The following is a 27,844-nucleotide window of genomic DNA, read 5'->3' as shown; positions in this document are numbered from 1 at the left end:
ACAGTGACGCCCACAAATGCCACTCTAACCAATTTTGTTCTTCACAGGCATCCGTTATACGTAGCGTATTGGACTGTAGTGCTAAGGTGAGCTGTATCAGCTTTTTGGTTTCGTTTTGTTTTTTATGCTCTTATAAGAAGTAACAATTCATATTTACGAATTACTTCCAGTAATTATTAATTGTGGATTTGTCAAGTACCACTTGAAGAACGAGTTATACATACTTGGTAAGCTACGCCTGTTTACATATTATTTTTTAACGGAGTAGTTTACCTGATATTAGATGTCCAGCAGTATTTATTTTGACAAAGAAGATATTCTATGTTATATGTATACATTTTTCTACGTTATTAGGCTGAATTACACTATTATTGTTTGCATTTCTTGTTCTAGAAATGTATTTCACTTGGCTGATCATGAACTTCATGATTAGGGCACTACCCCGGTAAACAAATATAAGTAAGTAAATGATCAGTATGTATTTGTGTCATTTTAGTTGTGTATTTTTCTGTTTCAAATTGTTTGCTCTGGGTATAATCATTCCACTGCTTTGCAAAGTTTAATTGCCCTATTTCTTATTTTTAGTATTCTTTTTTTTTCCCCCCCACCTCAGTCAATACAAGCCCTTCCAGTAACTCGTAGTCCTATAGTTGTACTAATAATAATTCACAGAACCTTAACTGCTATAGCTGTCAAAAGTAATGCCATGACTCTCAACTACTCTGATTTTGGCCCTTAGATTTACATTAGTTCTTCCTTAATTTACTAATGCTTATCATAAAATCAGACCTGTTTATGGGTGCATGGCTTATTAAGTAAATAGACTAAGCCTATATAGAGTTAGTGACTGATAATCTTTGTAGGGTAATATACGAAGATGTTTGTGGCCGGGCTAGCCAAGCGGTGGTGTAAACCTTTGCTCAAGATGATTGCCACTGTTTAAGTGACACCCCAATCCCGGCTTTGGAAATGCACACATTAAATGAATATAAATCATAAGACAGAAATAAAATATACATACAATTAAAATTAAAATGATCAATCATATATTACATGTCATTGAGATAAATTAATAATTCTCACAGAAGCGTGTTATATTAAATGATAATTTGTAAGAGTATCATTACACGCAGACATTCCCATGCATGAATATGAATTATCTAAATTTTAACTTTAATTACTTCTAATAATACACTTTCAATAGAAAAGTTTGTGGTATAGTGGAACATGGGGAGTTGATTATGTGATTTTAATTTGAAAAAATGACAATTCAACTTCATTAGTGCCCAAAACAGATCTGTCCTTCAGATATTGCCAGCTGACTCACTGATAGAACCCACGCTGTAAATGTTGCAGACTCCAAATCTGACTTCAAACCAGTAACACCTGGAGTACCACAGAGTTCAGTCCTGGGACCTCTCCTGTTTAGTATCTACTTCTCTGAAGTACAGGCTAACACAGAAGGCCTTTGGCTAATGAAGTTTGCAGATGACTGCAAACTAGGAGCCATAGTAGTGTCCCCAAATGATGTGGGCATCCTACAGAAGGGCCTCACTGAGACAGATGCCTGGTGTCAGAGCCATGGCCTCAAGCTCAATGCCAAAAAGTGCATTGTCATCCCCTTTGGTAAAAACTCTGTACCTATGAACTGCCACATAGGCAGCAATCTACTTAATGCCGAATGTGTGATAAGAGACCTTGGGACCCAGGTGGACAGCAGTCTCTCCTTTGATAATCACATCGCCACAGTAGTCAGGAAATCCTTCTACATGGCACACCTTATCACAAAAGGGTTCTCATCCAGGAAAAAAGAGGTTATTGTTCAACTCTACTCGACACTCATTGGATGCATTATAGAGTACAACGCCCCTTTCGGAATGTACCTCACAAGACATCTGCAGCAGCTGGAAAGGCCACAGAAGTACCTCACAAAGAGGATTACTGGCCTCAAACAGATGCCCTACACTGACCGTCTCAAAAAACTCCAGCTTTACTCCGTAGCATATCGCCTACTCCAAGTTGATCTCTGCTCAACATATAAAGCTATGTCAAACCCAGAGCTGTTGGACATGCTACACCTAAAGAAATCCCAATCCCTCCAAGTTGCACCTAAACCTTGTCGTCACAATAAACAGGACATGCTGGAGGGATAGATTCCTGTCCCAGAGACTTACCATACTCTGGAATAAGCTACCCATCTATGTCAAGCAAAGGTCTTAGCACTCTTCAAGAAAAATCTTGATGAGTGGATGGGAAATAGGAAATACACCCCTGGGATCTCTTCTGTGACTCTACTCGACAGGGGCACAGGAAAATAACTTTCTTGGGTGGCGTAAGCCAGGGAACCTTTGTTGGCTAGGCTTACTTATGCCCTACCTACCTATGAGATGTTAAACTGAGGTTCCATCTACTTCAGTTGGTGGATGTGAAAGATCACATAGCACCTATCAAAAGAGTAGTGGTCCTTTAATTAGCACAACATAAAACATTATTTACAAAATATATATATTTGTAGGTGGTACATATCTACACATTTTTTTATACCACCATCAGTATTATTATTCAATAATCGACTCCCACTCCTTCTTCCACAACCATAATCTAACTTTTTACAATATATCAGTGAAAGTCCATTTCCCAAAATTTCATTCGGTCTTACTTTCCAAATAACCTATGTTACATAAAATAAATTATCTACTCTTCCCATATTTTCTTTGTATATATTTATTTATTATATTTGTTAACCAGGTAGTGTCCGACTGGCCTGGGAGCCCATTTTCAGTGGAGGCCCAGGGAGAAAAGCTCCAAGACAGTAACAGTAAATATACTCAAAATTAAAATTCAGTTGTGCATACAAAGTAAAATTCTGGCTGTAACAGTAAACATACTAGTAGATAAAATATAAAATAAGTGTAAAATTATGGTGCTGTGGAAGTTTAACTGGAACATCAATGTAACTGATAAAAAAATGTACATATATGAGCAGAATAGTTTAGTCTGAAGGTGGGATACTAGATGCAGTAGGAATTAAGGGGTGAAGGAGTAGATTAGCCTGGAGTCTGGCAGGAGCAGAGCCATTGACTAGCTAGGTAGTTTTTCAGAAGTTGTTTGAACTTGTGATGGTGTGGATTTTTTGCGATGGGCTGAGGAAGGCTATTCCAGAGTTTGGCGGCTTTGAAAGAGTAGAGGGAGTCACCGTGATAATTATGTGAGAGTGTTACCTTTAACATTTAGTTTGTCAGAGGATCTGAGGGACCTGAGATGAAAGCTAGGCTGGACTAGGTTAGAGGGAGCAGTGCAGTTGTTTGGTTGATGGAATATTTTGTGGCCCATGGTGAGTTGATTAAGAGATAGAAGGTTAGGGACTTCTAGCTAGTTTAGCTAGGAGAGAGAAGTGCAGTGGTGAGCCCTGTATGAATGATTAGTGGCAAACTTAGCAGTTTTGTTGTAACAGAATTCTAGGTTATTGAGGTCAGACATATGAAGGTTTGTAAGTATATGAGAGCTGTAGAGTGGGGTAGAAAGCAGATGTGACCTAGCAGTGGTCAACTTGGATCCTACAGTTAGGAAAGGTTAGCCCTGTAAAGGGTGCCAAGTTGTTAGGGAAATATTTTAATCAAATTTTAGATTTTCATCTATTGTGGCACCTAGTAGTTTGGCCTGGATTGTGGGGTCTGTCTTGGTGCTGTTTGAGGAGAGAATAGAGAGAGGGTGTTGGTGTGGTCTGGATTTCTTGTTTCTGAAGACTATTATCTTAGTTTTGTGTGGGTTTAGTATAAGTTGATGATTGTCTAGGTGTTTTTCTATGTATTGAAATTGTTTGCATTTTGATTATTTGAATATCTTGGGGTGAGGAGGCTGAGTAGATGAGTGTAGTGTCCTCAGCGTACTGGACAATTGAGGCTCGATTGGTTGCAGAGCTGAGGTTGTTAGTAAATATGCTAAAGAGCAGAGGGCCTAGAATGGAACTTTGGGGGACACTGACAGGGATGGGGGGAAAGATAATTCTCCCATTTGGTGGCTTGCTGTTGATTGGATAGATAGCTATGAAACCAAGACACTGAAGATGTATTGAGGCCATAGGAGGAGAGCTTGTTGAGTAACAGTTAGTGAGAGACGGTGTCAAAGGCTTTTGACATGTCGAGAAAGACAGAAGAGTAGTGCTAGTACTATGTTTCAGTCTAAAACCGTGTTGGGAGCTGGATAACAGGTTATTAGTAAAGATGTGGTTAAGGAGTTGATTGTGGATGCACTTTTCAAAGATTTTTGCAAGGGGTAGAGGATGGCTATGGGACAGAAATTAGTGAGCTCTTTGAAGGGACTGCATTTGTGAAGGGGAATGATGTGTGATATTTTCCAGCGCAGTAGGATGTATTTTTCTGCAGTAGAATGGTTAATCAGGATGGATATGGGGTAGGCTATAGAAGTTGCAGCGAGTTTTAAAAATGTATTGGGAAGTCTGTCAGATGCTAGACAGCAAGGTTTTAGCTTGGTAAGGAGAGTTTTTATGTAACTAGTCTGAATGGAAGTTAGTGTGAAAGGGTTGGAGCTGTTTGTAGGGGTAGTGGGAAGAATAAGCGGTTGTATAGGCTGGTTGTCTAGCAGGGAGGTTTTATAGTGTTTATAAAGTAGCAGTTGAAATGAGTTGCAGTAGGGTTGTTGTTATTTGGGGTGAATGAGGCAGGGGTTGGGGAATGTCTGGGACTGCGGAGGTAGTTGATGTTTTGCCAGATTTTTTGGGGGTTATTTACGTAAGTCCGTTGACAAGTTAGGAAGTCGGTTTGTTTGTGTTTTTTCATTTGTTTCTTAGCTAAATTCCATAACTGTTGATATGTTAAGAGGTCTACATTATTTTTGGTGGAGTGGTGAACATGCCCAGGCCCTATCTCTTTGTTTAAGTAGTAATTTGGTGGCGGTGGTTAACCAATTTAGGTGCTTGGCTTTTGTGAGTATTTTCCTGGTTGGAGACATTATATTTATATCTATACTGTTTATGTCATTTAATATTTTCAAGCATTTTTCTTAACGCAACTTTTTCCAGAACTTAATCACTGTTTTACATTTCAAAAAATATGCTATGTTGTCCCCCCAACCCTACAAAATAAACATACTCTTTCAGCTTTCCTTTTATATGGCATATTCTTCTTTACTATTAACTTATTTATTGCCAGTCTCCATAGAAAATCCTGGTACTCTGCAGTCTTAGTACACCACTTTTTTCCTTACTTTAATGGCGTTTATCAATTCTTCTGGTAAATTTTCCCATGGATTTGATTTTTCATTGAAGTTTTACATTTAAGCTTTGGTTACTTCTATTTTTTTTTTATATACATTTTTCTTCTATTGCATTTGTTTTGTTTTATTTTTTTTGTTTGTTCTTTTGACATTTTAAGAGGTCTTGGCTAGTGTCAGAAGAATTAGAAAAGAATTCCTTTTGCAGACAGTGAATAGCATCCAGCTAATTAGTGGGAGGAGCTGCCAAATAGCATTCCTCATGTGACTAGAAACATTTGGAGGCATCTTTATTTAGCTGGAGTGCTAGTTTGACTTGCTGTTTTCTGCCTAACTATTGCTGTTCTCTGTCTGTATTTGAATTTTCCCACCCACCTGCCCTGCTGCTGTTGTACTTTTTAAACATGGTGGCTTTTGAGTTGCCCACCCCTACTATAAATCTGATTTTGGACACTGCTCCCAATCTCATCAGCTTATTCTACTGAGTACTGAGATATTGGTTGGGAAGGCCCACCCCTTAGTCTCTTAAACTTGAGTTATCTTTTGTTTCCTTCCTTCCCACTCACTTAAAAATGCACTTTATTCAGGTGTTTTCGCTGTGTCTGTGCTTCTTCCTACCTTATTTCTTAACCAAGCAGCAAAAAGCAAAATAAAGTGTTCAGTTGCATTTATTCTTCTGCATTTATCACTGCTTGTAAGTAGCCTGATTAAGTTGCAACTGTTATTCTAAGCCTTTTAGTTTTATTTAAGCACTTGGGCTTCAAAATTGTCATCTTATATAAGGAAGGTTTACAGTCTACATTCTTGTGGCAGGAGAGGTAGCTTACACCCTTCTATGTTGGGAATTGCTGGTTGAAGGCTTAATGTGTATATTATTCTAAAAGTGTCTCAGTTCTAGTTTAAGCTCTTGAGCTTCAGGCCAGTTATTTTGCATTAAGAAGGTTTGTGGTCTACACTCTTGTGGGAGCAGAGAGTAGCATCCACCCTTTTGAGATGGGAATTGCTGGTAAAGGCTTATTGTGTCTGTTATTCTAAGTGTCTTTTTTCTGGTCTGTGGTCTGCACCCTTGTGGCATTACTGTCTAGATGGATTTTTCTTTAACTACTTCATCATCTAGTTGCTCATAGGTGAGGTTGCTCCTCAAGTTGCTTGTATTATTGACTTGTTCAATATTTAAGTTTTCCTCACTCTTCTGTAGTAGATCAGTGGCCATAGATATGCACTTCCACCTGTCTCTGTGGCCAGTCTGGTTGAGATGAGTATTCTGAAGCATTGTAGCAATTGCCTCATGTACAGTGACAATCCACTTATTCTTAATAAAATAGTTTATGCAAGAGGTGTAAATACACTAACACTGGAGGCAAATCTCTGACAACCAAAACTAATCCTGTAGAGGTTGTCAGTGACACTTGCACCACTGCTACTGCATGGGGTAAAGACCCTATATATAAAACTACTTATGATGAGACATTTTAAAGGTAGACTTCATAAAACGCGAAAACCTACTGCACAGTACATTCAAAAAAAGGGTCCTCGACCATCATATAAACATTCTGTTTAAACATTATCCACAGCTACACTATGTAACACTGTATGTAATGCCTCCATTGCTAATCCCTTAAGGCAAACCAGCACACAGCCACATTTTCTGCTCATTGGTGATTCTATAGTGAAGCACACCGATGTCTCCCTCAACAGACTGAGAAAGGAGAGAGTCATCGTAAGCTGCTTTTCTGGGGCAAGGATCCATCAGGTTACACATGCACTCAGGTCATTGAACCATAGGTAAAAGTATGACTCTGTCATAGTCCATGTGGTTGTTAATGACCTCTGATGTACCTCCCTTGACTGTATGAAGCAAGACATGATTAAGCTCACTGATTATGTGTTTCAGGCAGGTATGAGCCTAGCACTGAGACCTTCTCCAAGGATGATGCCAAATTACCAACAGAAAATTGATTTAAACAAATGGCTTAGATTCTGGTGTCACTCCAGGGGGGGGGGGGGGGGGGATGGTACAATATTTGGCAGGCTTGGAGGATGTGGATGACCGACAACGCTGCTTTTCCAAGGAATGGTCTGCACTTATCCTCTCTAGGCTTTCAAATATTGGCAAAGACCTTTTCAACCCCCATAGTGCCTTTTTTAAGCAATGCTAAACTGATAAACCTACCAACTTAACCGAAGCTACAAAGGAATATTTTAAGGTGGTGCTGCTCAATGCTAAATGTCTTGACAAGAAATTCCACTCCCTAGAAAGTGTAGACATCTGTGTAGTAACGGAGAAAAGGTTTAAAGTTGTTGAGAGTACCCCAGCAATACTAGGCTATAATGCCTTTCACACCTTTAGACCAGCTACTGCACAGAAGGGAACTAAAGGTGAAGGAGCGTCAGTCTATATATTAAGACTAATCTCACATCCAGACTAGTTAGTATGTGACCCACTGGAACTCGTACATGTGCAACACACCATAAACAGGGTGCCATACCATATCCTTGCAACATGTAGGTCCCCTTCCATGTCCCAGGAAACCCATACTACCTATCTCAATGTATTAGAGTCCCTCACCATTCAACCCAATGGAGTATTCATGGGGGATCTTAACTACCCCTCTATAGATTGGGAATTCTACACCACTTCTAATGCACAAGCCCAGTGATTCATAAACTTTAATAACAACATCCTAGAACAGTTTGTCCATTTTCCTACCAGCGGTACAAATATCCATGGCCTTTTACTCGGGAACATGGGGGGGGGGTCCAGTGTTCCTCACCCAATTTAATCTGTTCACTCATCAGATCTCACCATAAGGCAGTATAACTTGAAATAAATTTTAAATCCGAGATCCAGTAAGACAAAAAATCTTTAGGAACTTTTCCAAGGCTAACTTCTCTCAACTAAGCACTACCTTGGCTGAATTCCAAGCACCCCCAAACCCAGTAAACGCTATAGAATACACTGAGCCATTTACAAAATTTCTCTGCAGCCATATTGATACATTTTTAGAGCGAGCTGGACCCACTCGTATTAAGAATAAGACAAACTCCAAAAGGCAAGTTACCATGGTAGAATCATACTATCAGTCGGTTATACGACAAAAGAAAAAAAATCTTGGCCAAGCGTAGGAGTTACAAAGCCTAAGAGCCCCCCATCAAATCTAAACAGGAAGCTAAGAGGGTTAATTAATACTCCAGAGGCTAAATTTGAAGAAAAAAATAGCTTCTCAGGCAAAGGACAACCACAACGCTTTCTACAGCTATGTCTGTAACTTCAGAGGAAATGCACAAAAATGAGTAGAGCTTATTGTAAATGGCATCACCCACACTGAACCAGAGGCTATTGCCAACCTTTTGGCTGACAGGTTCCGCTGAAATTTCACCCCCCCCCTTCCCTCCAGTAGTCCTAAGGAAACACCAAATAACACAACCCCCCCAACTATTACTAGAGAACAGGTCATTAATGCATTTTCCAAGGCCAAAAACACTGCATTGATGGGCCCAGATAACATCCTGGGATGTTTAATAAGTAGTATGAAACATGACCTTCCTGGTACACTTGAATCACTTTTCAACTGAAGCCTTCAGTCAGGTTGTGCCCAAGGAATGGAAGATGGCCACAGTCATTCCCTTGCATAAAGGGGATCCCAACCACTGATTCGGGTAACTACAGGCTCATAAGTCTTGCCAGCCTTGTATGTAAGGCCATGGAAAGAATCACCATGGAAGTGATAAATGAGGACATAGGTAACCTGCAAGCACTGGACCCGTCACAGTTCAGCTTTATTAAAGGAAGATCAAACCTATGAAATCTGGTGGAATCTTTGAGAGGGTCACCAAAGCAGTGGATGAAGGTAAAACTGCACACAGCTCACTTCGACCTGGGCAAGGCTTTTGTTACAATACCCCACTTGGGCATTATAGACAAGCTCACTAGTTTGTGTAAACCCTTTTATCACCCACTGGATAGCCAGCTGTCTCACTGATAGGATCCAGGAGGTCAAAATAGGTGAGGACACCTCCACCAAGAGGCCAGTCAGTACTGGGGTCCCCCAGGGCTCAGCACTGGGCCTATTCCTTTTTGGCATCTATTTCTCCAAAGCCATGGTCTTAAATTCCATGCTAAGAAATGCATAATTGTACCCTCTGGGAAATCACCTATCCTGGCTAAGTACCATGTTGATAGTACACCCCCTAAAAGTTGACCTAGTGGTCAGGGGTCTTGGTACATATGTAGACGGTATCCTTAACTTCGACCACCATGTGGCTACAGTGGTGAGGAGATCCTTTTATGTTACATAACTAATAAGTGAGGGCATGGCATCTAGGTCAAAAGAGGTTATTACCCCACTGTACTCTGCCCTTATCAAACCAATGGCAGAGTACAGAAGTAAAAGGCTTTAGCCTTTGCCTTCTACTTAGTTTCCTGTAGATTACTGAGGGGGTGATCTCTGCATGGCTTACAAGGCATCCACAAACACCACTCTTACGAATCTCTTACATAATCGTACATCCAAGAGTGCCAGAAATATAAAGTCTAAGGACCTATATTTTGTCTGTGACGTAAACAAAACATGTTGAAGAGACGCGTATGTCCCAGAAACTTCCCCGCTTATGGAAATGTCTTCCCTTCCATGTGAAGCTGAGTTTTGTCTATTACCCAGTTTAAGCACAACCTAGACAGGTGGATGGGGAATAGGAAATTACACTAGGCCGGGCACCCATGTCCCTTATGGACAGAGGTAGCTTATACATGTCTGGCCCTCAATGTCCTGTTTGGATGCAGGACATCATTATTCTTTTAAGAAGACTTGGCTGGACTTAGAAAGGCCCCTTGGGTCATTAGCCTAGTAAGTCTATCTTTTAAGAAGACTTGGCTGGGCTTAGAAAGGCCTCTTGGGTCATTAGCCTAGTAAGTCTATCTACATTATTCTACCATATCCTTCTATTCTTCTTTATATCGTCAGTTTTTATTTTCCATATCAGTATTTTGTATAACTTTAAATTTCTAGTATTTTTATAACTTTTAATTTCTTTATTTATATAATTTTTATCTTTGTGTTCTCATCATCTAATTTTTTTCTACTTGTATTTAAAAAATGTTCATTATTAATTTCTCATTCTTTTCATTTACCCTCTTTAATGCTCTCCACAATGTTATAGAAGCAGAATAAAGAACTGGATTTAATAACCCCAATCACCTTTTATCTTCACTCATATACAATGCATCTCTTTTGGTTTAATATTGAACCCCATATGAAAGAAAACACTAATTTCCTCTTAACATTTGACATGTATGCTATTTTTCCCCATTACAACAGAATTCACCAGATAAACCTTTTTCTTAAATGCTAATTTACAAGTTATCCACATAACACATACATTTCATTTATTTGTTTATTTATTTTATTTATTTATTTTATATAGTTTGTTTACTGGGTTAGTACACTGATCACTGTAGACTATTTGCAGGCAAAGTCCAGGTGAAGAGATTCACAAACAATGAAAATAGAACAAATTCACTGACACATTGTAATCACAGAAGGTAGATAATCCAATATATAATTGATCTAATATGCAAGTAATATTAGCAGAGTGAAAAATAAAATGTGAATGAAATTTAGAAGTAAAAATGAGAGGAGCAGCAGCTGAGAACAGAGGATCAAAGTGGAAGTGATGCAGGAGAGGAGGGAGGTAGGTTATGTGTCCAGTGGAAAAGCACTTGCAATCAGATTTTTGATGAAGGTGTCTTTGAGTTGATCTTTGAAGGTAGGGAAACGGAATACTTCGTTACAGTGAAAGGGGAGGGATTATCAGAGTTCGGGAACAAGAATGCAGAAGGATTTCTTTGATCGAACCCTCCCATTGCTTCATAACTGCATCATTCTTTTCCAAATTTTATCCCTAACAAAGCTATTTCATTCACTGAAAAAATAGGGTATATATTATATTATTGCATGCTTACGAAAGCGAACTATAATTAATCGACCCCATGTAAGCGAAAGTTTACGTCGAAACCTCAGAACAGCAATTTTTTTCCAAGGGAAAAAAATCGCTGTTCCAGAATAAAAAAAAACTTTAAAACATTCCATAATGTGGGGAGCTTTGCCCCCCCCCCCCCACTTAACTTTACCAACTTTGAGATCACACTACAGTGTCGAAAACGGCAAAGTAACGAAAGTGGCCAAGCAAATTCTTTCCCAGGGAAATAATTCACTGAAAAGCCGCTTTGCTATTTTGCCTTTTCGTTTCGATCAAGACGCATTCAACAAACTGCGTCTGCAATCTCGTAATAGGAACCTGAAAAAGTACACCCCTCAAATTTCAGCTTCACCCAAACCCTTACTTTTATCTTTATTCAAGGTCGTTCCCTTTAAAAAATCCATTCAGACAAATCAATAGTTCTCTCATTCATATTTCCTTCTTGGCAACCACAGCTATATCTTCTATGTATGTCAGAACTACTGGAATCACTGCTTCATTTTGCATCGCATATGTAGCATTGTTCATTTTTTAAGCTACTCCACTCACTCTTGCATTAATTTCCTAATGCAAACAATATCCCACCCATGGGGCATCTTTGTCTTATACCACAATTCATGCACATTTCTTTACTGAACCACCTATTCACTAACCCTCTCGCTCTGTTATTATTCTTGATCTATCCTACTTCCCTTCCTGCGTTACCTACTTTCTAGCCTAACCATTGTATAATTCCTTAACCTTCTAATGTTCCTTCTTTCTATTCTTACACTAACCTTTATGTATCCCAGAAATTATGACTGAAATTTACTAGCCAAGTCTCTTGCCAGAAAGTGTATATCGTTTTTATTACTTATTCTGTAATATATTTTTCATGCATTATGTAACATACATATTAGGAACTTTCTTCTATATAATGTATGTTCAGCTTTACTACTTTCTTTATATTTGCTTATTTTCTTCTTTTGTTGTATCCACAAATTGCACTCCTGTGTGATAGTCTTAGCCTTTGTAAACAATGTTGATTGGAAAGTCTGTTTAAATTGTACTGTGGAGCTTTTCTACCCAGGCCTCTGCTGAAAATGGGCTTGTACCCAGTTGGACTTTCCCAGTGAACAAATGTCAAATAAATAAAAATATGCTGGCATACCCAGTCTCATAATTCTGTTACTTGTTCGATACTTTTCCGTAACCTGCCACAAACCGTTGTGTCCTGCTGTATCAAATGCCTTACTAATATCACCTATCATAGGTTTCACATTATTTTTCCAGTCTACAATTGTTCTGTTTGCAGTCTTTCTTCACTTATCAGGAATCTTGCATTCTCCATAAGACTAATGTCTCCATCACATTTAGCACACCATTCCAGTATCCCTACCCTTTTTACAATATTAATATTTTTCTTCTTTACCAAAAGCACTCTAAAATTATTCCTTTTCCTTTTTAAGTTGAAGGGAAGCATTCTAAATGTTCATTTTCTTGCTTTTTATTCTTTCCGCAGTCGAATGTTTTTCTGAGTTTATGTACATCTATTCATTGATCCTCAGAATCAGATTTTCATTATTTGTATTAACTGAAGCACATTTAAAATTGCTCCTTACCTGTCTTTTTAATCTCTAATGCCCTTTAAACTCCCTTTACAAATATCTGACTTATCACTTTTAATTTCTTCTTCATTTTCAACAGTCTCTCCTTACAGTTACCATCATCCTCTTGAAATATAACATTTTTATCCAAGTCCTCTTTTTTTATTACCTCCTCCTCGTTTTCTCCCTTTTCCTATACTTCCTCATTATTTTGAGACATTACAATACTTTATTCATTATCCTGTTCAGCATTATAGTGCTTATTCTTTTTACAGTCGAATCAAAGATGCCCTTCACGTTTGCATGTTCTGCATCCCTTTTTGCACTTTGTCATCATATGACATTTCCCCTCACAGTGGTTACATCTTATTTTTGTGCACTCCTTTATCATATGATTCAAATTCCCACAAAAAAGTTGTAGGCTGTCCCATATACTTATTTGTTCCTCTGTTACCGTCTATATAACAGTTGGTAAATGCTTTCACATCTTGTTCATATTTTGAAATAACGTCCACTTCCACCCCCCTCCCAAATACCCTCTCATCTTTAACTTTCATAATGTCATAAACTAAATAACATATAAATAATTTTAACGTCTTTTTAACTCCATTTCATCAGAACAAAATTGAACAAACTTTTTTTAACAAGAGTCCTTTGTTCATAAAAATATAAATTAATTCCACGAGCAGTCCTTTTTTTACAATTAAAAAAATATTTCCATTAAGTCTTCAGTCTCAAATGTTAAGCCACAAAATGGCTCTTTTTCCCAGATGAATGAAGGATGTAATGTATTTTGCTTCAAAACTCAAAGGTAATACTAAATTAGCCCACAGAAAATATTGATGTATTATTTCTTCTTCTTTTTTATCCAAACCACAAACTTTTTTTCTTTTTAATAACATTTAGAAAACATTTTGTTCTTCCAAATGCATCAGCATTGAGCTTTCCAGATTGCATCCCACATATAACCTTATGTCCATCCAATTTGCTGCTCATTTTCTTTCTGCCCAACTCGCTATCCATTTCAAAAACCTTTCCAGCAATTCCAAACATAAAGTCTCACTATTCTCCAGGATCACATTTGTTCGATAAACCAACCGTGTTTTCATCAGGCAAACCTCCATAAGCATTTTCAGTTACAACAGCTTCCTCAAAATCCTGAAGTTTAAAAGTCTTCTAAACACTGACTGTAGTATCCATTTGCATTTCAACAGTTATTGGACCAGCTGACAGAATCACTCAGCTATCCTCAGCAGAACTGCTCTGTTATCCTTCCATTACTGCACAGCTTCTCCTAGCTCCCTCTGTGTCAGGAACATTAGCAGGAAGTATAGTAGCAAAAACATTCCCCCTCACAACCAATAGAGTGCGAGTCCTTTTTTATATACAAAAAATGAATTCTTATTAACAACATATGTATGCATTTACAAATGTACAAATATATAGATATCCAAATATATTCGTAATTTTCCTGATAATCATACTAAATTTCATCTCTATTAGACCTCCCTTCTTTTTTCATAACCAACATCTGATTTTACTTATTGCTAAGATCAGTTTGCCATTGAAGATGATTTAGTTTATTCTTTCATTACACATAAGTCGTATAACATAAATAACTTTTTATTAATTCTAACGTATTTGTTAATTCTATTCTTATAAAATCAATATTTAATCAGTCCTGCTTATGTACTTCTGTATCTTCGAAAAAAATCTTCTTTATTTAGTTTTCCCCATAATGTTATTACTCTTTACATTTCAAAAACGCATGTTCAATAGTTTCTTCATATTCTATCACTTTTTGTATGACATAATTCCCTTTACTTGTAATCTGTCTGTTACCAGTTTCCACAAAAAATCTTGACGTTCTACTGATGACACCATTTTCTTCTTATTTTATAGCTTTAATTGTTTTTCATCTGCTAGATTTTCCCATGGTTTTACATTACATTCTTATATTCTACTGTACTTCCTTTTTGCTGCATCATCAGTTTTTATTTTCCACAAAATGTTTTTTTGATAACATTTGATTTCTTCATTTGCATACTTTTTCACTATACCCCCAAATTTATCATACTTGTATTTTATACAGTTTTACCACTAATCTATTCTGTTTTTCACTTATCCACTTTTACATTTTTTATAAATTTAATGAAGCAGCATGTACCACTGAGTTAATTCTTTTGCTGGGTTTAATCTATAATCCCATATAAATAAAAACGTATCTGCACTTGTTAAGTATGCTTTTTTTCCATGAGTAAGTAATTTATCAAATAAACCTTTGTCCTGAATAATAATTTATATGTTCTCCAGAAAAGACAGATTTGTTTTATTTTTTTCTATTGTTTTTTTCCCATTGAATTCTACTTGTATCATTATTCACAATTTTATACCTAATACAGAAATTTAATTCATTGTGAAATATACCCTAATCTTTACTAAATCACCTAAACCTTTACTTTTCTCTTTATTTAAAGCCATCCATATTACCTCTAGACACTCATCTGTGCAAATTATTACTTTTTTATCAAAGTTTTATTTTTTTGCAATTATTATAATGTCATATTATTTATTTATTTTACATTTGTTGACCGGGCTAGTCTAACTGGATATTTGTCCATTTTCAGTAGAGGCCTGGGGAGATGAGCTCCGAGGAAGCAAAATATAATCACATTATACAAAGGTTAATTTGTATGTTGAACATTGCAGGTAAAGAAATGGGGAATAATCATAGAAGATAGTTTGTTCATAGCATAGTGCTAAATATACAAATACAATTAATACAATACAAATGTAGTTGCAATACATGTAAAAACATAAGAGCTGAGTTAGATAATATATTGGTAAACAAGTTGACATAAAGAAGGAAAACAAAAATAGAAGCTGTAATAATCCGTATAAGATTAAAAACTAGTCTCCTTAAAGAAATTAAGAGGATGTAAGTAAACAAAATCTAGAAAGGTCTAGGTCAGTTGTTATTAAGAAAAGGAACAAGAATACCGAGAAGAAGAAAGTAGGTAGCTCCAAGTAAGAGAGGTAGTAGATCAGTTAGGTTTAGTACAGGGGCACAACCAGTGTGTTCTGAGAAGTTTTTGTTTTTAAAGAGTGATATAGAGGGAACAGAGGAAAGTTCGCTAGGAAGAAGTTTCCAGGATTTTCCAACAGCATTAGAGAAAAGAGTCTCCAGCCCTGTTGTTTGACTTACAGATATTTACAAGAAGTCTATGTGATGAGCGTAAGGCCTTTAGATTGTTGTAGGGGATAATGAGGGTAGATAGTATAGGGGTATTGGTAGGATGGTAAAGGGTTTTGTGGGCAGTGGTAAGTTGGTGGAATTTAAGCTGATTTTGTAATTCAAGCCATCCTAGTTGCTTTAGGTTAATACAGTGGTGGTTTCTGAAAGGGTTACCTGTAGCAAATCTGGCTATGCTATTGTAGGCATTTTTCATTCTGTTAAGGTTGTTTTTAGAGAGATTAGTGTATATGGGTGAGGCATAGAGGAGAGTAGAAATTAGGTGAGTGTGAGCAGGAGAGAGGATTTGATCCTGTAGAGAGAGCCCCGTTTTCTATTAACAGACTTTAAGGCATTGTTAATATGGGTGTCAAAGTTAAGGTTGTTATCTGTGGTGATACCAAGTATTTTGGTAGTTGGGTCTGGGGATATAGGAGTACTGTTATTGGATGTTATTGTGAAGTCTATTGGGGGGGACTTACAAGTAGGAGTGAAAAGGAGGAGTTTAGTTTTTTTGGGGTTTAGAAGGCGACCGCGTTGAGTAAACCATTGTACAACTGTGTTAAAGACCTTTTGGGTAAGGGAGTGAAGTTCAGATATTGATGTGGCTGAGCATATAAGTGTCGAATCATCTGCATATTGTATGCATGTAGCTTAGGGGATTGCTAGGTGAAGGTTGTTGATAAATATAGAAAATAGGAGAGGTCCTAATATGGACCCTTGGGGGACCCCTGTGTTGACGGGCAGATGGGTAGATAGAATGCTATGCCAAAGCACGGCCTGTTGTCTGTTATCCAGATAGGATTGGAACCATTTTATAGCTAATGCATCTAGTGACAGAGATTTGAGGATTTTTATAAGTATCTGGTGATTTACTATATCGAATGCCTTAGACAGATCTATAAACAGTGCAGAGGAATGCATATTGAGGTTGCAGTTTTTGTTGATGCAGTGAGTGAAGGAAAGGGGGGCAGTAGTAGTGTTTGGGAAGGTCTGAAACCATGTTGAGAGTTGGAAAGTTATTTTGGATTAGGTGGTCTAGCAGTTGTTTATGGATGCATTTTTCCATGATTTTTGCTAGGGGAGACAGTAGGGCAATGGGACAGTAATTGGAGAGTTCAGTGGAGTTGCCTCCCTTATGAAGAGGGTTAATATGGGAGATCTTCCATATGCTAGGGATGTGTCCTTCAGTGATTGTTCTATTGATATGTATGGAAATGGTCTAGGCAATAGATTTGGTTGCCTTTTGTAGGTATTCAGTGGGTATCTGGTCTGCTGAAGGAGTGCATGGTTTAAGTTTTTGGATGAGGGCAAGAATATATGTAGTTGGGACTGGTTGGAAGAGAAATGGAGGGGGTGGGTTAGTGATATAGTTGGATATAGGGAAGTCCTGAGTGGATAGCTGACTGTCAATGTTTTGAATGGCCTCAGTGAAATAGGTATTAATGGCATTGGCAGTCTGCTTGGGATTCTCTTGGTCTGTGCCTTGTGGGTTTGGTGTGATGGATTGACCTTGGTGTAATAATTGATTAATACTTACCCAGAACTTTTGTGGTTGATTATGGTGGGTCTGTTGAAATTGTAGGTAGTAGTTTCTTTTGTCAGACAGTGCTGCTTTTTTAGTTTTGTTTCTTAGTTGCTTCAAGTTTTGTTGATCTACTGTGTTTTTAGTTGATCGAGATTTGTTCCAGTATTTATTTCTGAGTTTGATTTTTTGCCTGGTTTCTTTTGATAGCCATGGGGCAGATTTAGTTCTCATTCTTGTAGAGCACGTTGGGGCATGGTGGTGTAGTATGGCTAATAAGTTAAGAGGTAAGATAAAGTAATCAACAACTTTCTCCAGTGGGAGGTATTTTAAGGGAGACCAGTTGCATGCTCTTAGTTCCCTTTGGAAGAGATCGGGGTTGAAGTTTTTCTTGGTTCTAATTGTCCTAGATATGGTTGGGTTAGGTAGATTGGTTTTATGCCTGATGATGTAGGTTAGTGAGTGGTCACTTACATCATCAGGGAGGGTACTAGATTCATATGTCTGGAGATGATTATTTATGAGAATCCAATCTAAGGTACTTTCTTTCTTATTAGGCTTGTTTATCCTGGTAGGGGAGGTAATGGTTTGTGAAAAACCAATAAGGTTTATATGGCTTGTAGGGTGGCTATTGCTACAACACTTCCAATCAATGTTAAAATCACCTAGGATTGTGGTATCTTGAGGCATATTTTGAGAGAGCCAACAGAGGATATTCTCTATTGTGGCAATGTTATTACCAGGAGGATGATAGGTACAGATAATATAAATGGATTTGAATTTAAGTTGAAGCTTGGTAATAAGAATTTCAGCGTTGGAGACTTGAGGTGGTATATAGTCGAAGGTAGTAATCTGTAGGCCAGATTTAAAAAGGATAGCTACACCGCCACCCTTTTTGTTTGCACGGTCAAGTCGCAAAATATTATAACTGGGTGGGATGACTTCATTGTCTTTACTTGAAGGTTTTAACTAAGTTTCTGTTAAAGAATGTCAAAGGAGTAGACTTCTAAGAGAGCATGGAGTTGTGCAACTTTGTTACTAAGGTTACGTATGTTGATGTGAGTTAAGTGGTTTAGTAAAGGAATGGATATGATGGGGGTTGGGGTTGTGGAGTCGAGTGGTAGTAGCAGTTATAGGGCCTGGGTTTGGATGAATGTCACCATCTTTTAAGGCGTAGTGTTTGAAATCTAGGATTTAGAACTTACTATATAGAGTTAGACTTTCTGGGATTAGGAGAGTCATATCTAATGTGGGTAATCCTATGGAATTTTGCTAGTAGATAGCTAGGTGTGGATGTTATGGTTAGTGAGAATAGGTAGAGAAGGAGAAGTAGATAGTGTGTTGGGGTGGAGAAAGTGTGGATATATTGGGTGTTCATAGGAGGTTAGCAGGTGAACTAAAGTTAGGGGTGGTAGAAGTGTAAGTATGAATAACCTCTGTAAGAGGGTTGAGGAGGGTAACATATGCATTTGGCAGGGTAAGTTGTTAGGTTCTTGTTATAGGTTTGGAGGTATGCAAAGTGTGGAAGGAAATAGGTGTAGGGTGTGGTGGGAGAATTTGGAAGAGGTAAGTGAAATTAGGGGAAATTGGTGTTAGTAACAATGGGAAGGGCTGTGATGAGTGTAAGAGGGAAAGGGTGTGGTTAGATGGTATAAAAGTAGGACCCCTGGGGTGGGTGGGAATTGGGGGTAGGGGAGCGGAGTGAGCCCGCAGGGCGAACGGAGCGGGTAGAGACAAGTGAAGGAGAATCTAGAGAATAAACTATCAGCAATGCTGGTAGCTGAAGGTAAGTAAGTGAGTCAGGAGTGGGAAAGATCAGAGATATATCAGGAGTCTATGAGATTAAAAAGAAAACAGGTGAGAGTATACAGTTGAAGTAAAGGGTGAGTGAAAAAATAAGAGCAGGTCTAGAACCTAAAGGGTTTTGTGTAATTACAGAGGAAAATACAGGGGGATAAGCAGGAGATAAGGGTTGTGATGAGGGTGCCACCTAGTGGACAGATCTAGTATTGGAGGTAAGTATGTAAGGAGCTAGCTGGTTTAGAACCAGGGACGGAGTGATAGCTAGTAAAGGGTTGTTTTTATGAAGTAGAGGAGGTTAGTTGGATACAGGGTAGATAGGAGGGGGGAGTAAAGGCTGCTGGCTGTTCAGGCTTGTAGCTTACTTTATAACCCCTGAAGCAAGTAGTAGACAGTAGTCAGTTTTACAAACAGGACTTAGTCAACCACATACTTTCTTGCTTCCTTGTGAGAGTATGCAGGGCAAAATAAGGCTATTAGATGAGACCGCAGAATTGGATAGGGTCCTTTGTCACCAGGTAGGTAAGCTGTTAGAGACTATATCAGGAACAGCGCAGTGGAAAGCAGGGTACTTTGGGGAGAAAGAGAAGATACATGTAGAGGAGAGAAAAGGGTTAGCACATATCAAGCAGTAATGGCAATTAACAAACAATTAGCTTACATAAAGACACAATTAATTAATAAAATAGTTTCTGTACATGCCCTTATTTCTGAGAGAGGCTATTGGAATCAATTATAAGGTAGTAGTACTGTAACAGTTATAAAGTAGCAAAGGCACTGTTAATAGGCTGAGTAGGACAACTGACCATATGATGACTCTAAGTTATAGTACATACATAGAATGCAGTAGAATAGATGGAGTGTAATGTATCATCGCAATACAAAGTTTAAAACTGGAGTCTAGACTGTAATCTCAGGTTTGAGTTAGGGCAAACTAGAAGGCAGGCTTAGAACCCACCATTAAACAGAGGACAAAAAGGTAAAAATAACATTCTTATTCTAACATAAAGTACACCTTAAACAATGGGCCAGGAGGGAAACAATACATTCATCTTCTTACCTAGAGTGCATCGTCTTCTTACCTAGAGTGCACCATTCCCACCAATACCACAATGATTAAGGCTTTGCACTCATTAGGTCTGTATGCTATGCCTAAGGGCAATGAGATATCAGAATGTTATTCAGGATAGCACCCACTAGATACTACTGTTTACCGTAGCATTGTCATTTTTCGGTCAAAAGACCTGTCCGTTAAAGTAGGGAGCAGAGTATATTGCCTATGTAATTATTGACAAGAGCTACTCTGGAAGGCTTTAACAATGATTAATTAAACCTTTAAATTGCTAAGTTATTAAGTAAAACCTAAAGCCGATTTTGTACATCCGTTCACTAAGGCAGTCTAAGGCCAGCCTTTAATTGCTTTTAACTAGGATCATTATAGCATAAAGAGCCAGGTAAATAGCATAGTTTGAAAGCCAAGAAAATAAAATACACTCTGTTCATTAATTTTCATATAGTGGACAGCTGGAGGGGAAATAATACCTTTAGCATGCTTAGACTGACTCCACGTGGATGGCACACTCACAAATAGCCATTCCCGGCTGAATACGGACAAATACTAACATAAGGACGCTGAGACTAGCTGCACATGGGTGGCGCAGCTGCATGTAGCCATTCCAGGCAGAGAACGGACTTTAACAGTGTCCACTGCTCTTGGATCAGTTCCACGTGGGTGGTGCAATTTAAAATAGCCGTTCCAGGCTAGAACGGACTAATAGGGTATATAATACACCGAAAAGTAGCTCCACGTGGGTAGAATAGTGCTACTTAGCAGTTTCAACCATAACAGAAAAAATATAGAATTAACAGCGACCGTTTCGGCCGTAACAAGGATAAAACAAGCAGCAGCAGTCTAAGGCAGCCGATTCAGGCTTGTAGGCATGTGGCTGAGCAACGGCAACATATACAAGGTCCACATGGGTGGTGTAGTTGCAATACTCGTTGCAGGCTTGGAAACAAGTTAAAAAAACAAACAGTAATGTAGACAGCAGCAGAACAAATGTGAAACATTCAGGTACACAGTCCCATAAACAGGAGCAGGATGCTATATGAATAAAGCATTCAGTTTACAGTTTCTTAATATAAGGAAGACAGTATTGCAGACAGCAGCAGAGCACAAGAAAGAAAAATCATTTAGGTACACGGTCATAAATACAGCGGCATATGTTAACAGAACTGGAGTTCTTAATCCTTCGGTTGTTGTATACACCACCTCCTTCATTTTGTAACTTATTTCACATACTGTCACATTCATAACGAATGCAAAGAGTATACATCTCATTGGGCATCCCTGTCTTACACCACTCTTCATATATACCTGTTGGCTTAACCGGCTATTTATAAGTATTTTTACTTTATTATTGCTATACACTGATGTATAGAATTTCTTAACTTTCTCACTTACATTTTTTCATTATTCCCCATATGATTTCATGTCCAGTTGTATCTTATGTAGTAATAAGTTCTCTTGTCATGATTTTCACTTCTTTTCTATTCATAACACCATCCACAATTTCTGTAACTATCATTAATTCTTGACAACCCTTCTTTATACTATTTTCCATAATATCTTCCGTTTTAGTTTCACATTTATTTTGTAGTATTTTCATAAAGATCTTATTATTTATTACTATTGGTCTCCAGTTTTTTAGTTGTTTTCTATCTATCTTCCTTCAATATAAAATGTAAGTATTCCACTACATGTTTATCTTGTACAAAGAATCTTCATTTAAGCATTCATTCTAAGTCTTTTAAGTATATTTTTTACCAATCTCTTAAAGTTGTATACATTTCGTGTCCTATTCCATCTGGTCCTGCAGCTGGATTTCTATTTACTTGTCATAATATTTATGTAGCTCATATAAAGAAATCTCCTTTTCAAACTCTTTACTCTCTTTTTCTGTTAACTTTCCATGTTTTTTCACTACTTGTTTTGAAACATTTCTTTTTTTCTTATTTTTAAAGTTTTAAATATTAATCAGTTACAATAAAGAAACCTAACCTATACATTTCACACAAAGTAACTATTTGCAGTAGTCCATATTCAGTGAAATTAACATTTCACACAAAGTAACTATTTGCAGAAGTCCATATTCAGTGAAATTAACATATGTAAATAAATGGTTTTTAATCAAAAAGAATCAACGTTCAATTCATATTTTTCCAGTAAACTTTCTACTTTCAACCAACTATTTGCATAGAATTATTATGATTACTTCTCTTCTTAATAACACGTAATTTATAACAGACTTGCAATATTTATAAATTCAACAATTGAAGGAGTACTTGTTCTTCCAATTTTTAGTAACCACTTTTCTAGCCAATGCTAAAAAAATTCAAAGAAAATATCTGAGGAATGAAATATTACAAACGATTAGTTAACTTAAAACTGTCTGACCATAATGCTTTCAGAAAATTAATAACATTTTCCCAGAAAGGTTTTAAAACTTCACAATCATAATTTATATGTCGCCAATTTGCTTTTGAACTAGAATTGCATCTCCAGCATGTAATATTTTGTTTCTTGTATGTAACTTCAGTTTTATGTGGAGTAATAAAAGCTTTACATAAAAATTTGTACAAAAATATCTTCCAGGCTTGTACATATTGTACTACACTATTTATAATCTTTTCCCAAGTTCCTTCTATTTCTTCTTTTAATTTTTTTCTCTCAATACATTACCATCTTCCGTTATTAATCTGCTTAAGTAATTCAGTACTTCTTCCCCTTTTCCTTGTAAACATATCTTTGCTTAGATGACAATTCTTGTATTTTTTCTAGATTTTTCATACAATTCTTTTTATTTGCCAAATTAGTTTCTATCATTATGTCCTAAAGTCTTCCAATGCATCATTATATTTTTCTTTCCCTATTATTTTCATATCATATTACCACTGTAAAAAAAAAAAAAATATATATATATATATATATATATATATATATATATATGCGCATATATATAATTTATTTATTTTTGTATTTTTCCTTAAATATCACCCACCATTTACACCAATTTTTATAAAATGTTCTCAAAGTAATATGATCTTACAGTAATCTCTTTCCTTCTTCATTCCATGCTTTCTCATTTATCCTTTTTATTCCTTTGCCTATTTTTATATATTCCTTGTCGTCCTTTATCTCTAGTTGTATTGTAAGATGATCAGAATACCCGGTTTCAAGTATCTCCCCTTCTCCTATAACTAAACCTACTGATACTGTACAGTAATCTATTTTCAGTTCTATACATACCCTTTTGTATGCTCGTAAATTTTCATCCCAAAGTTTTAACTTAACACACTTAACACATCTTACAACTTCTATCATTTCCTTTCTTCTATGTTTGCCTTTTAAATCACAATTAAATTCTGCTGTTCAATTATTCATATTTGTCACAGTCTAAAATCTGATGAAATAAACTTTCTCTTTACTTACAATTTTTATAAGTGTATATAATAATTCTGTGTACCTGTTCTTTCCATTTCAAATCTACGATGGTTATTCTTCCCATTTTTGCTCAAGTTAAATCTAATCTCTTTACAATATTTCTACAGAATATGGCTATTCCAGAAAAGCTCTCATTCCCAAATTCCAGATTATCTTTTTTCCCCATAGTTTGTCTGTTTGTGATCCTTCTTCAATTGTTAAACATCTTTGTGTCTTCTAATACAATTATATCTACGTCACATGTATTGCACTATTTTAAAATCCTTTTTTTTTTTACTATATTCATAATGCTATTCACATTTACAGACAGCACTAGAAAATTTTCATATTCCCTTTTCATTAGATTCATGGTTTCATAAGTTCGTTGCTAATTACTGGGCTAGCTGCCTATATGGGCCATGCTAAGCCTAGACAATGTCTCTTCCAAAAGTGAGAATCAAACACTGTACCTTGTGTCTGGGAGTCAAACAGCCATTATACCAGCCCCAACCATTAACTGCATATATCATTTTTCATCCATTTCCTTTCTTTTTTCTTTTGTATTTATCCCTTTAAAATTTATTCTTCTTTTACTATCTTCCAATATATGTCCTCTTCACTTATTTCAGAATCTTCTATGTCCTCTTTTTATTATTTTGTGTCTTCTTATTTTTACTACTTCTATAATTTCTTCTTTTCATAGGATCATATGAAGTTACTAGGCCAGTGTCCAGCAGGGACACAGATGGAATCCCAGGGGTATATTTTCTGTTCCCCATCTAGTTATCCAGGTTGAGCTTAAAAAAGTTTAATGAGGTACTCTGCTTTACATGGAGAGGGAGTCTATTCCACAAAAGGGGGAAATTCTGGGACATAAATCTGTCCTGCCAACAAGTCCTATTGATGTCACAGACCAGGTTGAGGTCGCGCATGCTGGTTACTCAAGTGGAGCTTGACTTGTGGATATGCAGCAGTCCCGTCAGGGTGGGTTATAAGATTGCTTTGTATGCCAGACCGAGGTCACCTCTGAGGAGTCTGTAGGAGACTGAGTAGAGGGGACAGTGCATTTAGCCTATCTGTGTAGGGCAGATATTTGAGGCCCTGGATTCTCCGGATGAGGAACTTGTGATCTCTCCAGCTGCTGCATGTGCTTTGTGAGGTACATGCCGAGAGGGACATAGTACTCAGTAATAAGTCTTATAAGGGAAGAATACAAGGATATTATGACCACCTTGTCCCTGGATGAGGTACCCTTACTAATGAGATGGGTCATGTAAAAGGCTTTCCATACAACGGAGGCAATATGGTGGTCAAGTCAGTTTGCTATCAACCTGGGTGCCCAAGTCCCTCATGACTGTTTGCATGCTTAGTACCTTATTATCAATGTGATAATTTATGGGGACGTCACTCTCCCCAAAAGGTATGATGATGCATTTTGTGGCATTCAGTCTGAGGCGATTGGCACCAGTCCTTTGTTTGTTTAGGTGAGACTCTCTTGGAGGATGTCCACTTCACTAGGAAAATTGACCGCATCCAGCTTGCAGTCATCTGCAAGCCTGCTCAGCCATAGCCCACTAAATTTGGCCTGCCTCTCCGAGAAGTATATCCCAAACAGCAGAAGCTTAGACTGATCCCTGGGGTACACTGCTTGTTATGGGTCTAGTACATGAGGTGGCTTCCCCTATTTTGACTAGGTGGGTTCTGTCACTGAGCCAGTTTGCTACCCATCTGGTAACATATGGATTGATGCCTGGTTGAGAGAGTTTATCTATTATACTTGAGTGAGTAACAGTATCCAAGGCTTTGGGCAGGTCAAGGTAGGCACTGTGTACTGTCTTCCCCTTGTCTATGGCCTTGATGACCGTCTCAAAGAAGTCAACCAAATTTAACAGGCATGCCCTCCCCTTGACAAAACTAAACTGTGTGGGACCAAGTTTCTGGAGGTTCCCAATGTCCGTGTTAATGAGGTCCATGATAATCCGCTCCAAGGCCTTGCATATCAGGCTAGTTAGGCTGATGGGTCTATAATTTCCTGGATCAGTGGATGCTCCACCTTTATGCAGAGAGATGACAGTAGCTGTCCTCCGCTCTGCTGGTACGAAGACATTACTCAGGCTTTGGTTGAATAGGGTGCCTAATGGTGCTGCAAGCTCCTTCCTGAGTTCATGTAAGATGCAGCCCGGGATGTTATCAGGTCCCATGGCGGCTGTATTGTTTACCTTTGAGAGGGCAGTGATGATTTGCTCCCTAGAGATAAGGGGAAGGGGGCAGGTACTGGGGATGTCCTGTTTTACTGATTGGGGAGGACAGAGGAATCAAGCTTTCACTTAACCTGACTGCCAACAGTTTAGCTATATCTACAGCATTTGTGTATGTGGTGTCCTTGACCAAAAGTTCTGAGCAGATCTGGGTGTTTCCCTTGATATTGCAGCCATGTACGAAGAAGGCCTTATGATTGTCTTTAGTAGATGTGGCCAGTTTGGACCCGAAGTTTGCTTTGGAGGATTTCACTAGTGCTCTTATTTGCTTGTTCAGGTTAAGGAGTGATTGCCTCCAAATAGGCACCTGCTCCTTCTTGGTCCTGGACAGCAATTTTTTTTCCTTTTATTGCAGAGCTTATTTATTGTAGATGTACACCAGACAAGTTTACTTTTCCTTGAGGAGGACGATTTTGTCCTGTTTGGTATTCCTGATTTTCCATGCAGCTATATAAATGCGCATATAGTACTTTGGTGTAGGTTTGGACATATGTGCCAGTTCCTATGGAGGGGGATGAGGGCTGCAAAGCTGTTTATACCTTCCCTCAGGAGGTTGTAATCCGCTTTGGAGAAGTTTTTTTTGTTTGACCCTAGCTGGGGAAAGGGCAGGGGAGATGGTGACTTCAAAAGTGACTGTTTTGTGGTCTGATCTAACCAAGGATGATGACACTGTAGGGATGCTGCACTTGTTACTCATCTTGGTTAATACCAAGTCCAAGACATTTTCATTTCTTGTGGGGGTGTCAACCAACTGGTCCAAGGCCTTTGCATTGACGAAATCAAGGAATCTCTGGCCGTTTGTGTTTTGGCTTGAGTATTTCTTCAAATGTATGGGTGGATAGTTAGTCGCCCAGCATCAGTGTAAGGGGTTGAATCTTGATAGATTCAAAGAGGCCTAGATAGGTGGAGTGGGCATCTTGAGCCAGAGTTGGAGGCCTGTAGCTAGCTATGATTTGAATGGGGTCTTGTCAGTTGCTAACTGCACCTGGATTATTTCCTGTACATCATACTGTCTGACCAGCCTAGAGATGTGCATGTCTTTTATTTATTTATATATATATATATATATATATATATATATATATATATATATATATATATTTCAACTCCACCTCCTTTTGTTTTGCTGGCCACGGTTTGAGGTCTGAATCAAGGATGAGTAGCCTGGTATAGCCAGGGTGCTCTCCGCAGCTTTGAACCAGGTTTCTGTGACTGCACAAATGTCAGCTTCTTCCAGGGTTAAGAATACTTGCAATGAGTGCAGTTTCATGTTTGGACTCTTAGCATTTAACAGCATGACCTTTAATTTACATTTTGATGAAATTTTCATGTTAGTAGTTTTGACCTCATGGCATTGCCTAAAAAAGGCACTATGGGGGAGCCAAAAGCCTTTGCCAGGACCCTGAAGACCAAGGGAGACAGATGCAGGCCATCTTTGGCAAAGCATTGAGGTTTGTCAGTCATGTCATCCCTGGGTGTCTGGTACTGGATCCCCTTGGAATGACACCGGAAATTAATCCAATTGTTAAAGTCAGTAATTTTCTGTTTGTATGGAGGCATCATTCTGGGTGATGGTAGAATGTTGCTTAAGGCTAGGAACATACCTTTCTGGGACACATACTCAGCGAGCTCGATCATATGTCTCTTCATATAGTCCAGGGAGGTGAAGGCATTCATTCCAACATGGACTATGACAGAGTCATAACGGTACCTTTTGTTTGCTTGAGTGCATTGATGATATGGTGGATT

At 37.9% G+C, this 27,844-nt stretch overlaps 1 protein-coding gene across 6 annotated transcripts in view; it reads left to right on the top strand.

Moving 5' to 3' along the window:
- The first annotated feature begins 9 nt into the window (after nt 1-9).
- TAF11 (TATA-box binding protein associated factor 11) overlaps nt 10-27,844 on the top strand; it is a 310,240-nt gene continuing 282,405 nt past the window's right edge. For 2 of the 6 annotated variants that reach the window (XM_044076567.1, XM_044076562.1), the window contains exon 1: nt 17-227. The gene's annotated coding sequence lies outside the window, so the exon portion shown is untranslated. Of the gene's footprint in view, nt 228-393; nt 460-27,844 lie in introns of all 6 variants that reach the window. The other 4 variants (XM_044076566.1, XM_044076564.1, XM_044076563.1 and 1 more) reach the window with 4 other exon arrangements.

The sequence above is a fragment of the Protopterus annectens genome, chromosome 7.part0 (genome assembly GCF_019279795.1).
Source record: "Protopterus annectens isolate FY-2018-M chromosome 7.part0, PAN1.0, whole genome shotgun sequence".
In the NCBI taxonomy this organism is placed as follows: Eukaryota; Metazoa; Chordata; order Ceratodontiformes; family Protopteridae; genus Protopterus; species Protopterus annectens.
Note: the sequence above shows the minus strand (reverse complement) of the source record. Positions and strands in the feature narration are given on the sequence as shown.